Genomic DNA, 10,828 nt, shown 5'->3' on the forward strand with positions numbered 1-10,828 from the left:
GCCACATCATGACCATGCATGGTGCAACATCAGCCACATGTATACACATCACGATGTGCGAGGCATAGAATACCTCGATCGAGGTATATGACCTGTGTGAGGCATACAATACCTCGATCAAGGTATATGATGGAGGGGTATGTGCTATGACCGAGGGGTACCTCGATCAAGGTTTATACATGCGTGATGCATTGAATACCTCGATCGAGGTATATGATCTGGGCATAGCATACCTCGATCGAGGTATTTGAAGGTACAAAACTTAGCCAATTAGTTTCAATCTTAGCACCTCTCCACCAATAATAATGAAGAGCAATCTAGTGGATGAGTTGAGGCTCTCTATAAGACACCACGTTTTGGTTCATTTCACCCATTCTTAGCCATTCTTGCCTCCTCATCACTTTGTCACACCTTCCATCCTACTTTCATTGAGAATGGGTTCTCAAAGCTGTAGAGCTAGTAGACGTGAAAGATGTAGGAACCCCCCCCCAAATCTCATTGACGAGGAGCGCAAGCGGAAGGCTCGTGAGTGCAAGAGAGCCTCTAGAGCTCGAGCTCGCGCTGCCACCACTGATCCACCTCCACCTCTACCTCTACATCCCACCTCCACCCCCACCTCCACCCCCACCCCCACCCCCACCTCCATTGTCCCCCCATCCTCATCCAGTCCCCTACCTCTAGCCTCCCCCCTTCCCCTAGCCACCTACATTTTGGCCTCCACCTCTACCTCTTCCCCCTCCACCCTCCCCCCTCCCCCTCCCCCTCCCCCTCCCCCCGCTCCCCTTGGCGCCTCCCTTCCCCCGTCCACCCTACCATCTCCCATTGATCCCCTTGCCCCACCTTGCAGCAGCAGTGTTGCTTCACGACATGACTTGCCGAAGTCCACTATCCGTCGCCGTACTAGCAAGATTGTGCAGTCTTTTTTTTGTGACCTCATGCCAGCTTCGCAGTCTTCTCTTCTCACGTCCATGATTGATCACCCCGACTTGGTAGAGTGTAGGAGGCTTGTTGGTCTTAGTGCACGTAGAGATAGGGTTGTATCTAGCAAGGTCCTTAGCAGTGTTCGACGTTCCTATGCTTCTACTAAGCATAGGAACTCCAGTGATGCCTTGGCAGCATGTCGTGCTATTGTGGCTACCATTAGTAGACCTCATATGATAGGCCATGTGCGTACCACTTCACATATTGCACCATGCACATTGCGAGCAAGCATCATTAGGAGGCAGAGTCTAGAGGATAGTGAGACTGATGCTCTTTGGGCTTCAAGTGGTCGTGCACCTCGTAGCGATCGATTGTTGGATGATTCCACTAGGTCCTTTGTACAACAATTTTGGGAGGAGCATTGTAGAGCATCCCTGGTGTTCAAGAAGGCATTATGGAAGAGGGTGTCATGCGGTGTGTACATTGAGCATGGTGCATGTTTTTTGGAGTATACCCAGACTGAGTTGTACACTCAGTTTGTAGAGGCGCACTCGGAGTTCAAGATTGGTCAGAGGTCATTTGAGCGATGCAGGCCATGGTTTGTGCGATGCTCTCAGGAGCGTGACACATGCTATTGTTGCTACCATGTGGATTTTGGATTGATGTATGACGTATTCCGTTCCCATGATGGTCATAGGGGAGTGGTTCCTACTAGCCCTCGCGACTTCATTCATTCCATATTGTGTACACGAGATGGTGATCCTTTATTCCACTCCCTTGATTGTGTGGAAGGCACGTGTACTTTGTATGGTGACTTTGCTAGAGTGCCACGAGTTGCACTAGATACTTGTGATGTGTAGATGGTTCGTTGGTAGTAGTATGAGTACACTACCTTGACATTAGATGGTGGTGCACAGTCAAGGAGGTTGCAGCTTGTGGGGAAGGAGACACCACGTGTTGTATTCATTGACAGTTTTCAAGGGAAGCTGTACCGCTACATATGCCACTCGCACATTGCGAAATGGGAGGATCGTCAGTTCCATGCATGTTTGAGGACATTTCCTACAGGGGTGGTTGTCTTAGTGGTGGACTTTGCAGAGAATTACACCTTTTCACCACAACATGAGATCCAATCAGAGTATTATTTCTCCGAACAGGTGACGTGTGATTGAGTATTGATTTTTTCCCCGCCTCATTATATTGAATTATTTCAATAGTCATATTTTTTTTAAATGCCATATTGCAAGTTGCTATATTTGTGCACATTAGCTATCTTCATGCACAGGCTCATGTGGATGGCATTGATAGCACCATGGACTCACACGTCATTGTGCGAGAGTATCACTTTTACATTAGTGATGATCGATCGCATGATGCCCATTTTGTGCAGCATTGCTTCACTTTGCATGATAGTTTCTTGAGGGATCATGGTGTCACATGGCAGCGGCGCTGGATCTGGTCAGACAGCTATGGTGGTCAGTTCAAATTTGCTAGACAGTTTTATTGGTTCTACAGATGGCACCGTAAGACAGGCATTTCGATCACATGGAGCTACTTCAAGACAGGGCACGGTAAGGGAGAGCACGATGGTGCAGGTGCTTATGTGAAGCGTTCTTTGCGTCGATACTAGTTGTGTCACAGTGCCGATCACTTCAAGGATGCACATAATGTGGTGCGATGGTGCAGCCAGCACTTATCCACTAGTGCTATCTCCTCGTTTCAGTCGCGTGACGATAGGGTGGTGAGCCGGTATTTTGGGTGCGTGGACATTGGGAGTCTTGATTGGTCTAGGCATTTTGATTGTCATTCTGTGCCTCGCACTCTTGAATTCCATTCCATCAGGAGCGTAGGTGAGTCTCACCCCGCGATCTTTTCTCGACGGTTTGCATGTTTTTGCTCTGCATGCATTGATGATGATTGGGGAGGGAGCTCCATGATACCATGGGCCGATCCATGGGTACGGCGAGTGCTTTCTCCCTTCCAGCCTTGGGAGGAGGTACATGATGATCAGGATGCGGGATTCAGTTCCTCTAGAGATTATGACCAGCTTACAGATATTTTGCGTATTGGTGATATCTTCACGGTTATTGCTTCGGAGGGCAATGAGGAGGGTGTGGATTATTACTTGTTGCGATGCTCTATGCTGAAGAGTGTGCTGAATGAGGATACAGTGGATGGGCATGGGATGCACTTCAATGCTCATAGCATGATCGTAGGTGGCCACTATTTTCAGCAGATACAGAGGCGTGGTCGCTAAATTGAGTTCCAGGAGTACATGGCGGATCAGGAGGCATACATGTATTCTCATCTTGTTGTTGGGATCAAGATTACTTTGAGTCGTGTTCGCACTCCCAAGGTGACATCCACTCCACGATGGAACCTTACAGTGGCGGATCACGAGAGCATACTTGCAACTATTGGCATGAGAGTTGATCCTGAGGAGTAGCACATTACATATCATATTTTTTGGGATCATCAGTTGATCAGATTGATTTTTATTGGGTATCACTAGTTGATTACACATTTTTGTCTTCGATATGTATAGGCTCACTGTGTGACCGTACCATTGTAATTTTCATGGACTCATATTTTGTATTTCACTCTGATGGTTGTATACACGTTCATACACATCATTATATTAGATTCTATTTTATACATGATGTCCGATGTCTTCTCAATGGGATTTGTTGTGTGTGTAAAACAAAAAATTATTTATTAGTAGTAATGTTGTAATTTGTTTTGTGCTTTAGGACATTTTAAAAACGTGACTAAGAAAATTCACGCACGTACTAACGAAATATGCGTGTGGACTTATCTGTTGGGGATGAAACTTCGCAGGACTCTTAGGCCACCCTAGACATAAATCCATGTGAGATTTGGTCTGAACTGATTTGGTATGGGCCACGTGGAAGGTACAATGCGTACATTTTTACAATCCCTACTAGCACGACTGCGGTAAAGCTATGGCGCACGTACTAACGAAATACGCGTGTGGACTTATCTGTTGGGAATGAAACTTTGCATGACTCTTAGGCCACCCTATACATACATCCACGCAAGATTTGGTCTCGAACTGATTTGGTATGTGCCACGTGGAAGGTATAATGCGTACATTTTTACAATCCCTACTAGCACGACTATGTGTGAAAAATGACGCACATACTAATGAAATATGCATGTGGACTTACCTGTTGGAGATCAAACTTTGCATGATTTCGTGTCCAACTGATTTGGTATGCGCCACGTGGAAGGTATAATGCATATATTTTTACAATCCCTACTAGAACAACTGCGGCAAAGCTATGGTGCACATACTAATGAAATACGCATGTGGACTTATCTGTTGGGAATGAAACTTTGCATGACTCTTAGGCCACCCTAGACATACATCCACGCAAGATTTGGTCTTGAACTGATTTGGTATGCAACACGTGGAAGGTATAATGTGTACATTTTTACAATCCCTACTAGCACGACTACGTGTGAAAAATGGCACACGTACTAACGAAATATGCATGTGGACTTATCTGTTGGAGATTAAACTTTGCATGGCTCTTAGGCTATCGTAGACGTACATCCATGCAAGATTTGGTGTCCAACTGATTTGGTATGTGCCATGTGGAATGTATAATGCGTACATTTTTACAATCCCTACTAGCACGACTACGTATGAAAAATGGCACACGTACTAATGAAATATGCACGTGGACTTATCTATTGGGGATGAAACTTCACACGACTCTTAGACTACCCTAGACGTATCCTTGCAAGATTTGGTCTCGAACTGATTTGGTATGCGCCACGTGGAAGGTCTCGGGGGGGTCACTATGTATAAACCCTCTATATCACGTGCGTTCAAGGCCTATATTTAAAGTCCCTTATCTGTAAAAAATTTCATTAATAAAATGTACCCCTTTTCTATACAAATCTGTAAATTTTTTCCAAAACTATTTTAAATAGTCCCTTATGTATATTTATTTCTGTAAATTCTATAAATTAAAAAAATCCTTCTGTTGAACTCACGTGATAGGGTTACATATGGTGAGTGACCCCCCCGAGTGGAAGGTACAATGCGTACATTTTTACAATCCCTACTAGCACGACTGCGACAAAGCTATGGCGCACATACTAATGAAATACTCATGTGGACTTATCTGTTGGGGATGAAACTTTGCAAGACTCTTAGGCCACTCTAGACATACATCCATGCAAGATTTGGTCTCGAACTGATTTGGTATGCACCACGTGGAAGGTATAATGCATATATTTTTACAATCCCTACTAGCACGACTACGTATGAAAAATGGCGCACGTACTAACGAAATATGCATGTGGACTTATTTGTTGGAGATTAAACTTTGCACGGCTCTTAGGCTACCATAGACATACATCCACGCAAGATTTGGTTTCCAACTAATTCGGTATGTGCCACGTAGAAGGTATAATGCATACATTTTTACAATCCCTACTAGCACGACTAAACCTTAAACCCTAAACCCTAAACCCTAAACCCTAAACCCTGTTGGGGATGAAACTTCACACAGCTCTTAGGCTACCCTAGACGTACATCCATGCAAGATTTGGTCTCCAACTGATTTGGTTTGCACCACGTAGAAGGTATAATGCGTACATTTTTACAATCCCTACTAGCACGACTAAACCCTAAACCCTGAACCCTAAATCCTAAACCCTATTGGGAATGAAACTTTACACAGCTCTTAGGCTACCCTAGACGTACATCCACACAAGATTTGGTCTCCAATTGATTTGGTTTGCGCCACATAAAAGGTATAATGCATACATTTTTACAATCCCTACTAGCACGACTAAACCATAAACCCTCAACCCTCAACCCTAAACCCTAAACCCTGTTGGGGATGAAACTTCACACGGCTCTTAGGCTACCCTAGACATACATCCACGCAAGATTTGGTCTCCAATTGATTTAGTTTGTGCCACGTAGAAGGTATAATGCATACATTTTTACAATCCCTACTAGCACGACTAAATCCTAAACCCTAAATCCTGAACCCTAAATCCTAAACTCTGTTGGGAATGAAACTTCACACGGCTCTTAGGCTACCCTAGACGTACATCCATGCAAGATTTGGTCTCCAACTGATTTGGTTTGCACCAGGTAGAAGGTATAATGCGTACATTTTTACAATTCCTACTAGCACGACTAAACCCTAAACCCTAAACCCTAAACCCTAAATCCTAAACCCTATTGGGGATGAAACTTCACATGGCTCTTAGGCTACCCTAGATGTACATCCACGCAAGATTTGGTGTCCAACTGATTTTGTATGCACCACGTGGAAGGTATAATGCATACATTTTTACAATCCCTACTAGGACGACTCAACCCTAAACCCTAAACCTTGACCCTAAACCCTAAACCCTCTTGGGGATGAAACTTCACAGGGCTCTTAGGCTACCCTAGATGTACATCCACTCAAGATTTGGTCTCCAACTGATTTGATTTGTGCCATGTAGAAGGTATAATGCATACATTTTTACAATTCCTACTAGCACGACTAAACCCTAAACCCTAAAACCTGAACCCTAAATCCTAAATCGTGTTGGGGATGAAACTTCACACGGCTCTTAGGCTACCCTAGACATACATCCACGCAAGATTTTGTGTCCAACTGATTTGGTATGCACCACGTGGAAGGTATAATGCGTACATTTTTACAATCCCTACTAGCACGACTAAACCTCAGGGAGGTCACTATGTATAAACCCTCTATATCACGTGCGTTCAAGGCCTATATTTAAAATCCCTTATCTGTAAATTTTTTCATTAATAAAATGTACCCCTTTTCTATACAAATCTGTAAATTTTTTCCAAAACTATTTTAAATAGTCCCTTATGTATATTTATTTCTGTAAATTTTAGAAATAAAAAATATCCTTCTATTGAACTCACGTGATAGGATTACATATGATGAGTGACCCCCCCGAGGACTAAACCCTAAACCCTAAACCCTGAACCCTAAATCCTAAACCCTGTTGGGGATGAAACTTCACATGGCTCTTAGGCTACCCTAGATGTACATCCATGCAAGATTTGGTCTCTAACTGATTTGGTTTGCGCCACATAAAAGGTATAATGCATACATTTTTACAATTCCTACTAGCACAACTAAGCCCTAAACCCTAAACCCTGAACCCTAAATCCTAAACCCTGTTGGGGATGAAACTTCACACGGCTCTTAGGCTACCCTAGATGTACATCCACGCAAGATTTGGTTTCCAACTGATTTGGTATGCACCACGTGGAAGGTATAATGCATACATTTTTGCAAGCACCTTTCCAATGCTTAATGTTTACAATTACGACACATGGCATTATTTAAAATACATTATGTATTAGATGCGTGAAGTGAGATATCTGAAATTCAAAATCATACTCTTAATTTTAAATACGCACATGGGGATGAAACTTCGCACGGCTCTTAGGTTTAGTGTAATAATTGCAAGCATTGATATATACGAAATTCAATATGATATTCAAAATGATAAAGTTTATACTTGACCACTTTTTCAATGCTTAATGTTTACAATTACTTCACATGGCATTATTTTTTAAATACCTTATGTATTAGATGTGTGAATTGAGATATTCGAAATTCAAAATCATACTCCTAATTTTAAATGTTTATGTTAGATTTGAACAAAATATAAATTGAGATAAACAAATTGTGAAGAACATCATGAAAGTACGAAAATGCTCATGCATCATAAAAGTAAGAACAATATCATGAAAGTACCAAAATGAATGTGTACATCATCATCATCATCGTGCAGAAGTGCATCCCTAAACAAGAAATGTGTGAAGCCTAAACAATCATCCTGAAATCAGAATCTGTAAACTCCACATATGATCCTCTAGTCATCCTCTGACGTGGCTCCTGTATGACCCACTGCCCAACCGTCCGTTGTGTGCCCTCAGGCAAAGCCGGATCAGATGGGCCAGCCTCATCTCCTGCATGAGATGGGCCAGCCTCATCCTGATGAAGAGGAGGGCATGTTGCATGAGCCACCGTTGCCATCTCTGCCTCCCTCGCCTCCTCTATGTATGCGCATCTCAGCTCCCATAGTCATGCATCTGCGAATACTTGTGCCTCAAATCCAGCGCGAGTAATCATCTCTACATGTAGAAGACGCTGGTGCCCAAGCTGCTGCTCCACCCACTGCTGCAATGATGTCTGCAGCTCTGCCCCTCGCTCAATACGGTGTGCCTCCTCTACTTGTGCCTCATCACCTGGCATGAAATTGCCATATGAGAAGCGTCGTGGAACACACGTTGCAACCACCGATGTATCAGCACCCTCCTGCATCAACAATGCTCTTTGTGCCTCCTCCCTATAGTGCTCTGTCAAGACCACGTGGACGAATGGATCAATGGCCTGATGATGCCCAGGATACAGATCATCCATGCCTAGTCCTCTGTATGTGGCCACATCAATGTCAGCAAAGCATACAGGGCACACTGATCATGCCACCATGTGGCGGGTCATGCAATGGAGATGTGCGATGTGGCCGCACCCTAGTCCAAACTACCCTACGGTGTCAAACTCCTCGTGGCAAAGGATGCAAGTGGCAGTAGGAAGCCTTGCTATGACTGTTGCGTCTATGGGTGTCCTAGTCGGCACATCTACAGGAGGAGCGGGGTATAGGGCCATGCTGGGGTCGATCCTATGGTGAGATGGATCACGACTAATATGCCTCAACTGCAAAATATAATGCTCCGCATGATGGTATGATATGCGTGTCCGAATCCTCTACTCCTCCAAATCTGCCTCCAACAGTCGCACACGAGACTCCATATTCTGTCATAATAGATGTGCCTGCAATGCAAACATGTTGCGTACATGGTGAGAATTAACCAAAAAACTTCAGTTCAAAACACGCTACAAAAAAATAAACTAACATAATCAGAATAACTAACCTCATTCCTAGACTCGGCCAACAATGCCTCCAACTCTGCAATCGTGTATCTCGAGTCTCCAACTCGTGCTAAGGCGGTGTAGATGTGGGAGGTGGTGTAGATGTGGGAGGCTCCATCGATGATCGAGGTGGGGGAAGTGGAATCGAAAGTGATCTCGATAGGGCAGAGACCATGTGCTACAAGGATGATGCCACTAAATGAACATCCCCCCTAATCCGTCCTCTAATAGCTCGCAATGCCAGTGCAGGGATGGTGTGCAACTCTGGTGCCTCGCATCGATGCCGACGCGAACACCTGCAGTCTGACGCTCCTGATGCCCCATCCTACCATGTCCCGCTCCTGATTCTGGATGGGTGCTAAAGTAGTCTACCCGATGACCAAGGACAAACTCAGCGTATAGCTGCATGGCAAATGACCTGGCTATCTAACGGTTGTGAGGCAATCGACCACCATTCGCAGCGAGATATCTTGGATAAATGTGTGCTTCTATGATGGGGTGCCTACAACGTAAAATATGCAAGGGCAGCCCTGATCATGGTCACATCGCCTCAGTGTGACCATCCCAAAACATATCCTCTAAGGCCTGCTGTGATGTGACTCACGCTCAAACAACTGTCGAATGGCTCTCCAATCCAAGCCATCACCAGTGATCTCTGCCTTAGCCTGTGCCTGAAAGCTATCCACAACATCCTCAACTGTGTCCAATCGACCCAGAGCCTCAATAACTGAATCTAGACTCGCAACCAAGTGAGGGGGTGCCCTAGCATCCTGCAGTGCCCTCATCTCAGCTCTCAGAATCTCTATCTGCATACGAATAGTGGTGCCAGAACCTGTGCGCTAGCTAGCGCATGCACAAAAAAAACACATGGAAATTAATATTCTATTTGGGTAATGAAAATAATATTCTATTCAATATGACTTATAATCTATTTACGTAATGAAAACTATTTGTACGTACTCCTTGATGAGGTAGGATGTTGTTGGGATCATCCTATGCACCTACTGGTAGATGGGCCAAATGTGTGGCTCAATATTATTAAAAATTCTTAATTTTGATTAAAATTTTTTCAAACTCTAGTTGTTGCATTTTTAAACTTAGATGTCTCAAATATTTTTTCCTTATATGTTTCCCTTTTTTTACTTTTTATCCAATTGATGGAATTAACTGTATGGCTCAATTATTGATGGGACTTTTTAATCTAAGCACACACACTCTTTTTTTGTGTGTGGAATCTCTCTCTCTCTCTCTCTCTATCTCTCTCTCTCTCTCTCTCTCACACACACACACACACAACACACACACACACACACACACACACATACACACATGGTTGGGGCAAGTATTATTATACTTGATTAAATTATTTTCCAAAATAAGGAGAATTGTATTTTTTTAAATGCCTTTCTCACTCTTTGGAAACTTTTCCACATGTGGTGTAAGGACCACATTGTCCACTTATGGCCCCTATACTAAGGATAGATAGTGGAGAGGTTTGGTTAATAAGACCTTCTTTGAATGCTTTACTGCCTTGGGTTTGCAATAGATATGGAGGAGATAGAAGGATATCTAATACATTACTTTGAACAATACACAAGCAAGGCGCATCTAGTATTTCTCGGACTACACATTAAAAAAGAGAGCGGGTTGACACTACAGACCTTTTAAAGCGAGAACTTTGAGAAAATAATTAGGCCTTTTCAATATTATATATTTTGGTTGGGCAATCCACCTCAACTAGTGGCCATTCCTGTAGATCATCACTTGGTTCCCATGCCTGGGGAGAGAGGAGACCTTTGAACAATCATTTACGTATGTGTTTTCCATGCGCTGATGCATTTAGAAGATCCAATTAGCCATACGCTTATGCATCTAACCACTCTAGTGTTGGGGTCTTTGCCCATGTGGTGTGGTGTTTTAGGGATAATGCCCATGTGGTGTTTTATAAAGCC

Source organism: Dipteris shenzhenensis, chromosome 27, assembly GCF_047967505.1.
Source record: "Dipteris shenzhenensis isolate YYH24624 ecotype China chromosome 27, Dip_SZ_1.0, whole genome shotgun sequence".
NCBI lineage: Eukaryota > Viridiplantae > Streptophyta > Polypodiopsida > Gleicheniales > Dipteridaceae > Dipteris > Dipteris shenzhenensis.